The sequence below is a fragment of the Mya arenaria genome, chromosome 13, assembly GCF_026914265.1.
Source record: "Mya arenaria isolate MELC-2E11 chromosome 13, ASM2691426v1".
NCBI lineage: Eukaryota > Metazoa > Mollusca > Bivalvia > Myida > Myidae > Mya > Mya arenaria.
Window position 1 is genome coordinate 26,932,636 of NC_069134.1, and position 13,854 is coordinate 26,946,489.

The following is a 13,854-nucleotide window of genomic DNA, read 5'->3' on the forward strand; positions in this document are numbered from 1 at the left end:
GGACTTTTGCAAATACATTTACAGGTACAGAATTTCAGGGACGTTTGCAAATACAGTTACAGGTACAGAATTTTAGGTACGGTAACATGTGCAGAATAGCAGAACTGTAGCAGGTGCAGTATTGCTGGTACGAGAGCAGATACAGAGTAGCAAGTATATTAGTAGATAAGAGTAGCAGGTGCGTTCGAAGGTTCATAGTAGTAAGTTGGGAAGCAGGTACAGAGTTCCAGGTACGGAAGCATGTACAGCTTTGCAGGTACGGAAGCAGGTACAGCGTTTCAGGTACGGAAGCAGGTACAGCGTTGCAGGCACGGAAGCAGATACAGCGTTTCAGGTACGGAAGCATGTACAGCGTTGCAGGCACGGAAGCAGGTACAGCGTTTCAGGTACGGAAGCAGGTACAGCGTTTCAGGTACGGAAGCAGGTACAGCGTTGCAGGCACGGAAGCAGATACAGCGTTTCAGGTACGGAAGCATGTACAGCGTTGCAGGCACGGAAGCAGGTACAGCGTTTCAGGTACGGAAGCAGGTACAGAGTTGCAGGTACGGAAGCAGGTACAGCGTTTCAGGTACGGAAGCAGGTACGGAGTTGCAGGCACGGAAGCAGGTACAGCGTTTCAAGTACGGAAGCAGGTACAGAGTTGCAGATACGGAAGCAGGTACAGCGTTGCAGGTGCATAACCAGGTACAGAGTAGCAGGTACGGAAGCAGATTCAGAGCTGCATGCGGTAAAAGATACAGAGTTGCAGGTACGGAAGCAGATTCAGAGCTGCATGCGGTAAAAGAAACAGAGTTGCAGGTACGGAAGCAGATTCATAGCTGCATGCGGTAAAAGATACAGAGTAGCAGGTACGGAAGCAGGTTCAGAGCTGCATGCGGTAAAAGATACAGAGTAGCAGGTACGGAAGCAGGTTCAGAGCTGCATGCGGTAAAAGATACAGAGTAGATGGTACGGAAGCAGGTTCAGAGCTGCATGCGGTAAAAGATACAGAGTTGCAGGTACGGAAGCAGATTCAGAGCTGCATGCGGTAAAAGATACAGAGTTGCAGGTACGGAAGCAGGTTCAGAGCTGCATGCGGTAAAAGATACAGAGTAGATGGTACGGAAGCAGGTTCAGAGCTGCATGCGGTAAAAGATACAGAGTTGCAGGTACGGAAGCAGATTCAGAGCTGCATGCGGTAAAAGATACAAAGTTGCAGGTACGGAAGCAGGTTCAGAGCTGCATGCGGTAAAAAATACAGAGTTGCAGGTACGGAAGCATGTTAAGAGCTGCATGCGGTAAAAGATACAGAGTTGCAGGTACGGAAGCAGGTTCAGAGCTGCATGCGGTAAAAGATACAGAGTTGCAGGTACGGAAGCAGGTTCAGAGCTGCATGCGGTAAAAGATACAGAGTTGCAAGTACGGAATCAGGTACAGAGTTGCATGTACGGAAGCAGGTTCAGAGCTGCATGCGGTAAAAGATACAGAGTTGCAGGTACGGAAGCAGGTACAGAGCTGCATGCGGTAAAAGATACAGAGTAGCAGGTACGGAAGCAGGTTCAGAGCTGCATGCGGTAAAAGATACAGAGTTGCAGGTACGGAAGCAGGTTCAGAGCTGCATGCGGTAAAAGATACAGAGTTGCAGGTACGGAAGCAGGTTCAGAGCTGCATGCGAATCATGTCACGTGGTTGAACAGCTTCGACGTCCAGTGGTCTGAATAGATCTTTTACGACACGGACGCCGTGGGAAATCGGGGAAGTCCTGGAACATAAAACATAAAAACAGTTACAATTTGAACGTCGATCAATGAACTCTTTACAGTTATACAAAATACACATTTACCAATAATACTAATCCTCTTTAAAGCTGCCCTCTCACAGATTGAACGTTTTTACAACTTTTTTTTTATTTTTTGTCCTGGAACGAGCCAATTTTTTTGCGAAAAGCCATGGAAACGAATTGTATAAGTCTGTTGACAAAACATTAGATCGCAAAATTTTACATTTAAGTTGATAAACCTCTTCTAAACCGTTTTTAAACCGTTAATAACGGTTTAAGCCATAGAACATTAATTTTCGAACGGAAATATGAAAGTCTACGATCTGATTTTCTGTCAGTAATCTTATATCATTGGTTTGCATATTTTTACCCAAAAATTTGCTCTTTCCAAGACAAATAAAAAGTTGTAAAAATGGTATATCTGTGAGAGTGCAGCTCTAAGATGCAATATTACTCCAAAATACAATTTACCACAATTAATAATATTGTTTCAATATATCAACCACTGTGACAATTTATTCAGTTATTTCAATATGTCAAAAAGGATGAATAGTTGTCAGAAACAATGGTTCTTGTTAAGAATACCAAATTTAATTGGACAGAAATGTGCAGAAAACAAGCAGACGATAGATGATCACAGCAAATCTTTTAGCACTCACCAATCGTTTAATATTTTTGCGTTTTCAGCTTTTAAATACACGGTTACTATCTTGTTATCAGTTATTGATATGTTCCATAAATGCATAATTTAGTAAGTACTTTTTTTGGTTTGTCAGTCAAAATTGATGTTTGTTATACATGTGTATTTATTGATTTTGAATAGGAGTGTCACTTTAAATGTATAGTTATAATGATTCAAAATGTCATATGGCCATCATTACCAAGTCCATTCGGAACACCTCGGTTGTTGCCGGTACATAAGTAGAAGTAGTTCGGAAAGGTTTAAATCATAGTTATAATTAATTGTAGTGTTTAACGTGTATTTTTTATTAGTAAGTTTAAATTGATTGTCTGTTAAATGTATTCTTGCATTTTTATTTAAGATTCTTCACAAAGTCATTCGGGTCGTATTATCAACAAGTTTAACTGCTCTATTGAAATTACTACGCGATCTACTTGCAGCGTAGTAACACTGCAAAGAGTTCTGACATTGTAATCGTCCATATACATCAGAGGTTGTTTTCGATGGAAAATGGCCGAGGTATTCCGAATGCATCAAGTCACTCATCCTTTATCACGTCCTTCATAACACACACTATCGATCATTTATATTGATAAATAAGGAAAATTAAATGTAAGGTAAATCAATTTCCCATTATCCAAGTACAAATTTCACGAAAACATTTTTGATGGGTTGCAGATCATTCTTTCCTAATTCTTGCGATTGTTTGCGCTAATATGCAATGCCGCCTAGCTTATTTTTTGAGTAATACAATTATTGCTTTTAAATACAGTTTGTTTTCTTTCCCCGAATATATGATACAAACGCGTGTTTATAAAAAAGTCATTACATCCCTTACCAATCAATCCCCTGCTGGTTATGTTATTGTGACTATGGTAGTGCTCAGGTGACCCTTGGTCCGGCAACGTCATTGGTGTGACGTCATCAAACAGAAGCCTGCTGACGCAAGCACCGAGTGTTTTCCGGGTTGGTGTCGGCTTCAAGTTAATGGCGGATTTTCTGAAGAAAAAATACAATAACAACAGCATACGGCATACCAGTCGTTTAACATTTCGGTTTTATTTAAGGCTGACAATCAATGTTAATTGTTTGTGTTAAAACGACAACCATATATTATGTACAACCTAAACGTATTTATACTATCATACTCAAAACACTAGTTGGTTAAGTACATTATATTAATATAAAACCAAGAACACCATGGATCGAACGTGAACGGTCGTCTGTTATAAAAAATATCATCTTTATTAGTCGAACAAAAGACTTTACTCAACAATTATTAAGTCAAAGTAATGCATTTTGCTTTACATGGGCGTTCTTGCTCTGGCAACATTTGCACCAAGTTTCATCTGAATCTTTTGAATTATTTCTGAGTAATGGCCTTTGTTAAACCATGTCATTTTCTGCAACGCCCATATTTCATGTATTTATTTTAATCAAATAGAAAAAGTTTACTTGATTATTTCTTGCCTTTTTTTGTTTTAGCTGATTTGTTCAAAATTTATTTGATTCTGTTTGAAAGTGGCATAAACATTAAAATCAAACTAGCATTTTCTACTACCCGGGTTCGGTTATAAAGAAATATTGGGAAAGATGCTAGCGCCATTAGCATTTTAAATGTAAGATTGCAATAACCAGCAGAAAAATCTAGTTTGAGTTTAATGTAATAGCATCTAAAATAAAATGGAAATTTCGAAACTAAAACTCATTTTTCTTTTCTTAAAGAAAGGATATTTTTCTTGTAAAGTATTCATCAATCCCAAATATTTTATCAACGAGGTCCAATAATTACAATTAATTTAAAATAAATCATAAACATAAATATTATCTAATGACAATGACGGTAAAGTTGGAAGGTAGTTTGTAGTTGGTAGTTGGGGATTCGAATATTCAACAACCTGCTAGTTGCCAGTTGGGGATTCGACTAGTCTAAAATAATAGACGTGTTATACGGGATTCTTCCAATCCCTAACGTCTAAACGGGAATGTGCAAAAAACGGGGGTGTTTTAAAAATATTGAAATTGTTTTAAGTGAAGTATTTTATGGTTGAAATTGATCATAAAGAGTTATATTCATATTTTACCATGTAAGTGAAATGTTATTTTGCACTAAACAAGCATTTAATGCATTAAAACAAGTTGTTTACCTTTCCAATAAAACGAAAGTTGACTGACACAAAAACAATTATGCGAAGGGGAACAACTCGATACAATCGTAATAACTCGGCCTCCTCCGACAAAGCTTCGAGGTAGACCTCGTTGTACAATCGTTACAACTCGGCCATGGCCGAAATGTTCCGAGCGATTTAAAACTGTGCCCTGAAGCCTTGCAGGTGCCCTTCATGTATATATCGTTATGTTTTGACAGAATGAAATGAAAAAACGCCATCAAACTCATAATTATAAGTTGGATATTTATTTTTTTGTGTACGGAACTAATATAAAATAACATTATCTGGTAATATTTCTTGTTTTTATGATATTTTATAGACTCTATATGCTTTAACCCGGAATCCTGATCGGAACAACTACCCACTTTTGATACTAAACAATTTGTACGTGAAGGATTTGCCATATCAAAAATCTAAAAAAAATCCGCCAACGTACAATTATTTGGACTAGGGATTCGACTAACACTGTTTTAATTCACTTTTATTCGTATATTCGCCAGTCGGATATTCGACCATTTCCAGTCGATTATTCGCGAATTTTCAACTGCAAAGTGGGGAATTCAGTTTATGTATTTATGTATGATTTTAAAGGTCACATATGGGAAAATTAATCGCCAAATGTTTCTTTATGCATGAACGTACACATATGTTTCCAGTCGATTATTCGCGAATTTTCAACTGCAAAGTGGGGAATTCAGTTTATGTATTTATGTATGATTTTAAAGGTCACATATGGGAAAATTAATCGCCAAATGTTTCTTTATGCATGAACGTACACATATGTATCTTTGCGACAAACACTGTTTTAATTTACTTTTATTCGTATATTCGCCAGTCGGTTCTGAAATTAAATAATATTGCACTCAAAACAAATATTGAAAAGCAAAGGAAAGACAAAATAGTACATAGATAAACGGAGTCTGGTTTACTGGCCCCTACCTCTTTGTTTACTTCATATTGTCACATAGTAGAAAGGGAACCAGACATTCTCAAACAATGTAGTAGTTATGCACCAGTCAATTGTAACCACGCCCCCTCCCCCCATGTCCGGGGGTAAACCAGGGCTAGCCGGGAAAAAGGGCCGTGTTTTTACATTTCAGGTGGCCCCGCAGTGCCTGGTGAATGCGGTGGTTTTGTTTTCGCCTAACCTTGGGTCCCCGGGGTGCGGGAGCATTTGTCGGGGATTTTAATATCTATTCCTCCACGCAGGACAGATGTTTAAGCCGTGGTCGGCTTGACCGAAAGTCAAAGTCCCCCCCCCCTATTCCCCAGACCTGGGGGCCGTGGTTACAATTGACTGGTGCATTAGATGACATGAAGTGAATTCTTAATTATAAAGAATTGGCGGAGTGAGCGTAGTGAACGAGTTCTTCTTAATTATTAAAAGTTCACTTCATTTCATTTAACTGACTTCGAATACAACCTCATTAGCTGATCATAAATTGACGACGCAAAATCTGACGCAGGGAGTGTGTATCGAATGCTTGGCAGTCAGCAGACGTTTTAACACGCGCTAAAGTTTAAATTCTAAATGGCTAAGTCTACTACTTAATGGTTGCCTTTCTGTAATTTCAATGGCGTAAAAAGTAGGTTGTATTTTAAGTACACATACTGTATATTGATAAGGACAAGGCGGAAATCAAAATCTCGAAATGTCTTTAGTCTTACACGCTAAAAGTTCTTAATTTATTTATTTAATCTTGATTCAACAAAAAAAATATTTTTTTTTATGGTCACCTTAATGGGTTCGCTCATGGTTTTGTAAAATGCACCTTTTATGCATGTTTGAATTATGGCAAATCATTAGGAGAGTCAAAACTAACATACTGACGGCTGGAATATTTCAACAAATGTTGATTTATGCTCATGTATTATCTTTGAAGTTAACGCGATTCAACAGCTGACTTTAAGGTTCAGTTATCCTTATATTTGAATACGATTGTAGACGTGAGGTTTTGTTGTCAGTTTTTTTTTGTACCGGCGCGGATTCGCACCCCATTAAAACCAGAATATTTATCTTATACTTAATGGGCCGATTGTACAGACCTTTGTTAAAGTTAACATGTGATTAATAATATCGTTGTTAACTTCTAAAGGTAAACTAATTGGTGATGTGCTCACCTACTTAAAATAAAATCAAGTACAGCTGAAACAGTTTTTTCTATTTTTGGTAAAATACAGCAATAACAAATGTATCCATTAAACTTCCGAAGCAGTATCGATCTGAAAGTTAACAACGATGACGTTCATAATGTTGTTTATTTTAACAAAGTTCTGAACAATCGGCCAAAAGTGGACTTTTTTCAGTAAGTTCGGATTAGATGCCTTACACGAAAAATAAATTGTGCCAAAGCATGAACGAGTCCCTTGAAGATATTTTATCTTTAAATGTTTCAAACCTCTATGAAATGGGATGTCTATACAATTAATTCAACAAATTGTGTTTGCTTAGCTTGATCCTGTTATAAGGGATTAAATATTCTTCGTGGATTAGGCTTAGTTCGGTTATGTAGCTCCTTGAATTTATTCCGGCGGTTATGTGTTAAAGCCCTCATCATTTTCTTCCAGATTATCGTTGAGAGATAACTTTACAAAACGAAATATTTCCAGATTGTAACATACGGACCTGCTATCAGGAAGACGTGGGGTGCCGGAAATTTGGTCTGCCGGGGCGGGGCAGGGGGAAGGGGACGACACGGTTTCCCTCCGCATTTAACATGACTGATGGCTACCCAGTGCTGATCGGGTGCACGTAAATCTCCTATGTCGTTTATTTGGAGGATTTTTCTAATAGAGACACATATAACGCGAATAACTATTTCATCAGCGCTGTTATTGATCACTTATAATCATCATCATCATCATCATCATCATCATCATCATCATCATCATCATCATCATCATCATCATCATCATCATCATCGTCATCATCATAGTCGTCATCGTCATCATCATCATCATCATCATCATTATCATCATCGTCGTCATCGTCATCATCATCATCATCATCATCATCATCATCGTCGTCATCGTCATCATCATCATCATCATCATCATCATCATCATCAATCAATCACATTACTTACCGAAGAATTTCCTAGTCGCGTTGTTGTCGTTCCTGTGATGATGTGCACGTGACCTTCGAGTGGGCGGTAGATTTCTTTGACGTCTTATACTGGCAGGCTTGTTCCTGGGCTTTTCCGATGCAATGTCGACTTTCGGTGTTAAGAAAGCTTAATTTTCAGAAATAATGACAGTAATGGCGGCACAAAAGTTGTATGTTATTTTCAATTTCTGCTTTTCACAAGTATTACTTATTGGTAGATGAAGGGCCACCCAATGTGTATGACTGTATAAAAAATGATGAAATAAATACATTAAATGTTTACTAAGTTCAATATCCAGCAACGTCCATATTCATGTTTGATTTTATTATTATCTTAATTTTAACAACAAAGTTGATATTCTGATTATTTTTCTTTCTTTGTTATGTCTCAAAATGTATCTATATCACCTAACGAAACAAAATGGAAGCAATTTTGTAAACAAGATTTGCCTATCAGACTGTCACATTTTTGTGTGAAAGTATCCCCCATTTCGTGCCAACAAGGTGGCGAATAACATGAAAACGAAACTAACATGTTCTGCTACCCGGGTTTGGTTAAACAATCTTGGGAAAGATGCTGGCGCTTGCACTTTCATTGTAAGATTGAGAAAACCAACAGAAAATGCCAGTTTGATTTTAATGTTAATATTATTCAAAAAAATGAACGACGAATTTTCAACATACATATTTGGGTTTGCTTTCGAAATAAACAAATGTTTCCCGAAACTTAAATACCATCTTTAATTTAACATATTAAGTAATAACATAGTTTTGTTTGTAATTGTTTTCATACCCTAAGTGTATTATTTAGCTTGTCCACAAAATACAAAATAAAAAATATATAAACTATTTCCAATTAATGAAACAATTTCTATTTTATAATTATGAATAATGAACGTCGAGAACAGAATTTTTTATTTACGCATTTAAACAAAACTTACTTATAAACATTGCTATACACACGTGTTTCTTTTCGGATGTTCTTTTAATAAAACAATATCGGAACCTTCTAATTTGTCAAATATAGATGAAAGAGAACTGTCAAACTCGTATATGAAATAAACGGTAAGCTTGTGTTGCAGTTTCCGCTCAGGTGTTTCCGTGATAACGTTCGGTCAAGATCGTATCAAGACGGGTACTTTCGGCAATTGTCGACTACAACTGTACCAATTCGTGCTGGCCGTGATCGCGTCATGAGAAAACCTGCCTTAATGACATCTAGTGCGTCATCGGAAAACCTGGTTGAAATGACGTCAGAGTCTTTACCTGATATCCGGTGTTGAAGGTTATGTGTCACACATTGTGTGTTTGTTGTTTACCAGTTTTAACAAAAGAAGAAAGAAGAACCGAGACAAAATGGAGGAGGAATTAGAGGTCAATCTTTTCTCTTTCCCTATATAGCGTTTTTTTCAGTGATATTGCTTCAATCAGTTATATTTTTGGTGAAATTCCGGACAGGTTAAACTAATAACAAATATTAATAAGGCGTTGTTTTTTTTTAGATTTAAGGCAATTAAAAGCCTATTAATTTAACATCTGCAAGATGATAAAACCGATTAATAAGTTTTAAGTGACATTCCGTAGTTATTATTCAATATGTAAATATTATAAAAAAAAACAACGCTTTATAATTATTATTTGATTTTCTAAAAAGCTTTAATGTTCATCATAAACTTGTCACATGTAGCCAATATGAGTAATAGTCAACTATATTGAACTTACAAGCATTGCATAGTTATTATAAATGATAGAGAAAAGGATAAGGAACGTGAAATGAAAAAAAATCATGGAAAAAAAACGATGTCACAAAGCCCGTCAAGCTCAATTAGGAGAGCGTTGGACTACTTATCCATACACTGCGGGTTCGAACCCGGCAGTTTCTTATTTGATTTTTTTTCGCACAAAATTTTATAAAAATGGAAAGAGATACAAAAGCATTTATAAGTCGGTATTTTTTTCTACTTAAATACAAAGAAGTTTATAAATTGTGCATTCAAATTTGTTCAATAATAATTTCATAGCATTAAACCTCAATTGAACGAATTTAAATTTAATATTTTCCAGGAGCTTGAAAGTATCCTATCGGAGCACTTTGGAAGAACACCACATGGATCTCAGGAGTTAGAAGAAGATGATCAAGTTCTATGTGAGCCACCGGATAACGCAGAGGCACTTGTACAAACAAAAATGCGTGAAATGGTTTTATCACTAAATTCAGAGAGTGGTGAAAGCAGCAACGAGTGTACATATGATTCAGATTGCCAAGACTATTTAAACACAAAACGATTCATGGAAGACTGCGGATGCAAAAAACAATGTCAGTCTAACTTTACACTTGATGAGGCTTATAACATTGTTCTCGAAAGTAAGGAGAAATCAAAAGAAGAAAAGGAACTATTTCTTATGGACGTTCTTAGTGCCGAGAAGTATGATTCTGTAAAAAACGAAACGAGGCAAAAAGCGGGTGCGTGCCAGAACAAAGTTCCACGTTGATGGCAGTGCTGTGTGCAGGCAAACATTCCAGTTATTATATGATGTGAAGCGGACAACGCTAAATAATATTATCCAGCACATGAACGACACCGGCACTGGACCACGAGTGCATGGAAATACATGGCGGCGTCCGAAGCACGCACTTAATTTCGATGATGTCCAGCGCGTCGTGCAATTCATATTGAATCAGGCCGAAGAAAAGGGTATCCCGTATTCAGCAGCACCACGCGGCCGTGACAACCTGCCTACAGTGTTTTTTGCCATCCGATGCCACGAAGCTGCTTCTCCATAAAGACTACTGTAGTATCTGCACGGAGAAGAATGTACGGCAAGTGAAACTGTCTGCATTTAAAACAATCTGGTCATCATGCGTCCCCCATATTAAAATAGCAAAGCCAAGAGATGACGTGTGCGCAACATGCGAGAAAATGAGACAGCAGATCGCCAACGCCGTAACTGAGGAAGAGAAGATGGAGGCAACAGGAGTCATACGCGCCCATATCATTGAGGCCCAACAGGTACACACTAACGTTTGTACAATAAGTGTTTGACTGACAGCTATCATACAATATGACTCGTTTTAAAGATATTCAAGTAAGAAAAGCATTCTACACGATATTTTTGATATATAAAGTGGTGGTATTTTTATTCACGTAAATTGTTTAATAGACAAAGTTGTCATATTGAAATATGCAGGCTATATGCCGTACAGCAATGTTAACAGAATTACAAAATATCATACCTTATACATTTGCTGAGCAATCAATTAGCCTTGCATTCATGTTTTTACATTATAGGAAAGGGAGGTATATAATGTTTGTGTAGCGAGGGCTCAGATGGAATCAGACACTTTCCACAATTACACGTTTGACTTCAGTCAGTGGGTCAGTCTCCCCCACTACAGTCGTCAGATGAGCCCAATATTCTTCCTTTCCCTGCGAAAAGTACAAATCTTCGGATTCAGAATCAGCGCGAGGAAACAGCTCAATTTCTTAATTGATGAAGCTGAAGCCATGGGAAAAGACGGGAAGGAAACACATGGACCCAACGCCGTATTTCCATGATCGACTATGCGCTCGAGTCTCACTGTGTCCCGGTCGAAACGTTCACTATTCATGCCGACAATTGTCCGGGTGATACTTTTCATTGCTAATTTCGAATGAATTTAGTTATTTGGTAAAATAATTTCATGTAATGTTATGTACATTAAAAAACTTATATAATTATGTATCGTATTTCATTCGTGATAAAGAAACATTTTTTCATGAAAATCATGTCATAACGTTTTCTTGTTGCAGGGCAAAATAAAAACTTATCACATGCTTACACTTGTTTTCCGTGTAATATACCCATTACGAAAATTTTTATCTTACAAATGTGTAAGATAACCTATCAGACATTTCGATTGACCATACTAATCACACGCAACCTAGATATCCCTCCGCATTGTTTGTAAACAAAATGGTTTAAATGCCAACAAATACTTACCGTAATAATGAAGCTGTAAGACTTTCGGGAGAGAAATGGCTAACGAGTCATAGTGCCAGAAAGCATCTTGTACAAAAACTTTCTGATAACAATGTTCCGCCAACCAGATAATGCAGATTACTAGTCACAGAAATATCCAGTCAGTCAACAAATATAGCCACAATATACTGACAAACACCACAAGAACATTTCAAACATCTCCATCTTGACCAACACAAGCAATATGCAATCAATGCCATTTGCTTGCCAATTTAATCAGCTGTCGGGTACCGAAAACACAAATACGAATTCCGCAGCACAGACATCTCATTACGCATCCCATGGCGGCTAGAACATCATGTTCTCTGGAAACATTCCTGGTTTTCAACAGCAACATCCATGCAGTACAGAGTAAGGCTTCGCCGTTATCATCTGCATGTTGTGAAACACCATGTACATCAAGAAAACGCTGCAAAATTATCGTAAAAAGAGACAGCGAATAACTTTTAAATCCGTACACACAGAAAACTTGACAGACCGATGTAGGTCACATAAACCGCGTAAATGCATGTACTCTGAGTGTGACGTCATCAAATTGTGTACTTATTGGGTTTTTTGGTTAAAATCATTTGTTATTCATGTTGTTGGATATTTTACTACACATTTTTATATTTGTGACTTGTTAAGCGCTTTATCAGCTTTTAAAACTTGATAACTGCTAGTTACTTTTGTCATTTTAATTTTGAACTATTTATATGGCGCATCATTGACATTCTACTCTGAGTACTTTGGCTGTCAAACAATCGGTTCAGAAAGTGGAACTTAATTGGTAATAAAAACACTGTTTTAAGCATGTGATAAAAAGATCTGACACTCGTTGTCATTTAATTCTAGAATTTTATTAAACTCGTCCATGAAAGTTGTTAATAAGCTCGCCAGAGGCTCGATTACTAACAAATTTCATGAACTCGTTAAATAAAATCTTGTATTAAATGACAACTCGTGTCAGATCCTATATATGTACGTCATTGGCTACTTCCTATGGCGTGTTATGACCGGGCAGCAGACAGGGATCGAATTCTTGATGCAAATACGAGGTACGTTATTTCATATCAAAACTTTAACAAAATACATACGAAATTTCGAGATAAGTTCCCAATTTGTTTTAGTTGAAAAAGTCAGGAAATAAATTAAATATTTTGCAGGTCATGCCAGGTGCCATGTGGACAGTGGCTTTGCGACTCTGAAGAAGGCATACAGACGTCATAATACAGAGACGCTTGACGAGCTGGCAGGAGTGGTTGACCGGTCGTCTGTGACCAACGTATCGTTGCGCTACCCGCAGTGGATCTGGAGAGATTGGAAATCGTTCCTATCCAGGCATTTCAAGTCATTTGTAGGAATACGGTAAATATTTGTGTGTTACGTTATTATTGAGATTTAGGTTTACTGTATTGTACATTTATTTTTAATATATTAAAATATTTTTCATTCTTTTTTAGGAAATACCAACATTTCAGGTTCACAGCCGGTCTGCCGGGCATCGTGATTGTAATGGAAAAAAGGAGTGGCGAAGAAACACATGTCAACCTCCTTAAGGACCGCTCTTTCAGGTTTTTAGTGGACACCAGGCCGGAACCAGTTCAAGCGGCTGGTCTAAGCTTGAACAGGAAAGAATATCTCCGTCGGAGTGTAAGCAAACACGTGTCCGAAAAGAAGCGGGAACAGTTTTGAGCGGGGGTTGCATCTTAAAAGACGTTCATGTAATATGCAGTGGTCAGATTATAAGAGACACTTGAATATTTATCAATTAAGTTATTCCATCTGTTTTATGATAAAAAATATTATTGTTTTTTACACTATTCCATATATATATATATATGTGTTGTCGAATGATCCATAGTCGTTAAACAATGCTTTTGAAGACACGCATTACATGAAAAATATTGATAGAAAATTAACTTCGAGATAATTGTAGGTACACCACATACATGATTATTATATAACGTTCATGTTAAGATGTATGCTTGCATTTGGTGTCAAATGTAATATATTATATTGACTGTCACCCGTGATCCAAATCTTTTGTTGTAAATTAAAGAATATTGCTTGTGAATCTTGTTTGATTTATTTTAAAATTAAACACTTTAAAACTGCGCATCCCGTTGGAATACTA

The 13,854-nt window shown here is 37.1% G+C and overlaps 1 pseudogene; it reads left to right on the forward strand.

The window, feature by feature from the left end:
• The first annotated feature begins 11,122 nt into the window (after nucleotides 1–11,122).
• Nucleotides 11,123–13,412, forward strand: LOC128215172 (uncharacterized; annotated as a pseudogene).
• Nucleotides 13,413–13,854: the final 442 nt, after the last annotated feature.